The sequence below is a fragment of the Loxodonta africana genome, chromosome 2, assembly GCF_030014295.1.
Source record: "Loxodonta africana isolate mLoxAfr1 chromosome 2, mLoxAfr1.hap2, whole genome shotgun sequence".
NCBI lineage: Eukaryota > Metazoa > Chordata > Mammalia > Proboscidea > Elephantidae > Loxodonta > Loxodonta africana.
Genome location: NC_087343.1, coordinates 199438523 through 199440394, shown reverse-complemented (window position 1 = coordinate 199440394; position 1872 = coordinate 199438523).

The window sequence follows — 1872 nt, the reverse complement described above, 5'->3', positions numbered from 1 at the left end:
CTGTAGACAATCCTATTTTCTACAATAATTATGCCTGTTGTTCCTGTTTCATTATGTATAGCACTCCATTTCACTCATTCTCTGGTGGGAGAGAAATAAGAACATCCACATTCCTGGTCCTAGGAGGAGAGAAAGAAGAGCACCCATATTCCCAAGATTCAGAGAGCATGGCATCGGATTTTTCTGTAAGGTCATTGTACTTCATGGGTTATAGTAGATAGTGTTGTTTACAGCTATATCTGTTGACCATGTACAAGCATAAATAGTAGCCACTTCACCCTCAAGAGATTCCCAGGTGGATAATAAATTATATGGTCACTCTATTTTTGGCTTATGTCCCACAGAAGCAGGTCAATTTATTCATCATTAATTTTCCAAAAGGCCAATTTATTGGAAACCACATGGTCAAATCATCATGTTATTTTTTCCCCTTAATTCTTTAACTTTGTTTGACCTGTTTTCACTTTATTTTCACAATGGCAGTAAATACGTGTCACTTGCTCATACAGTGTGCTTGGGTCAGCTGTTGGAGGCTGACAAGCAGAGAGGAGAGATCAGAGATCTGAGAGATTGGGCTCGAAGGGAGGTTTGGAAATATGGAGGTGCAGAAGAAGGAGAGAAAACAAAGGACATAGGAAAAAGAAGCCTCCTGACGAACTGGTTATAGGCACAGCAAACTGGCTTTTGAAGACTTTCCCCAGAGCCATCTCATATTCTTCTCCTGTTCCAGCCTCTTGTTTCTCTTCCTCAAGCGGTTGACCTACTCTTGTTCCCCATATGTACCTGATGTTTTTCTTCCTATACACTTTTGTTCAAGTTATTTCCCCCATTGGAACATGCTTTGCCTGCTTTGCCTTTTCTTACTCAAACATAATTCATTTGGTAAAGACCCATCATCCTTTGTAACCAATGTCACAGAACAGTTTGTGTATGGATTGTTGACTGGTAACCTAATTTGCTATGTAAACTTTCACCTAAAGCTCAATAAACTGTACGTATATACATTTTTATATCATCTTTACCATTCTGACCTTCCAAAAGATTCAGTCAGTCCTCAGGGACCTCAGCTTCCATCAGTTCCTGCAGACTATTGACTGAACATTTAGCAATTTACCCTGTTGCCATGTGAAATCTGATATACTACTGTTTATCTAACCTGCATATTGATTGGGTGAAAGCTGATTGTGCACAAAAAACTTTACTCTTGGTGACACATCAGGCTTACCCCAGAGCTGTCTAGTCAACTTCAGTTATTAGTCTATGTCTCACTTAGCTAATCAAGATTGTTTTTGAAGCAGGCCGAGGTTCACTTCCATCCAAGTCACAACTTAAATTTCCCATCCAGTTCAAAGTCTTGCCCCTGTTCCTGCCTACCTCAGGCCTAATTGGAAACTTGGAGATCCACTGTATGGCAAAGGTGAAGAATCTTTCTTTTACTCTTCTTCCCCCTCCTGTCATTCTATTAATCTCTCTTCCTTCCTTGATGTGTTGGGGTTTGCAGGAAGGATCATGAAATATGGGGCAATTGTGCAATGTGTTGAGGACATCAGCTGAGATATCTAAAGTCCAATCTATCTTTCTTTCTGTCATCTATCATCTATCTATCTATCTATCATCTATCTATCTATCTATCTATCTATCTATCTATCTATCTATCTATCTATCTATCTATCTATCTATCATCTATCTATCTATCTATATATCTATCTATCTATCATCTATCTATCATCTATGTATCATCTATCTATCTCTCTATCTATCATCTATCTATCTATCATCTATCTATCTATCATCTATGTATCATCTATCTATCTATCATCTATCTATCATCTAACTATCTATCTATCTCTGTACATTTGGGGGATGTTGAGT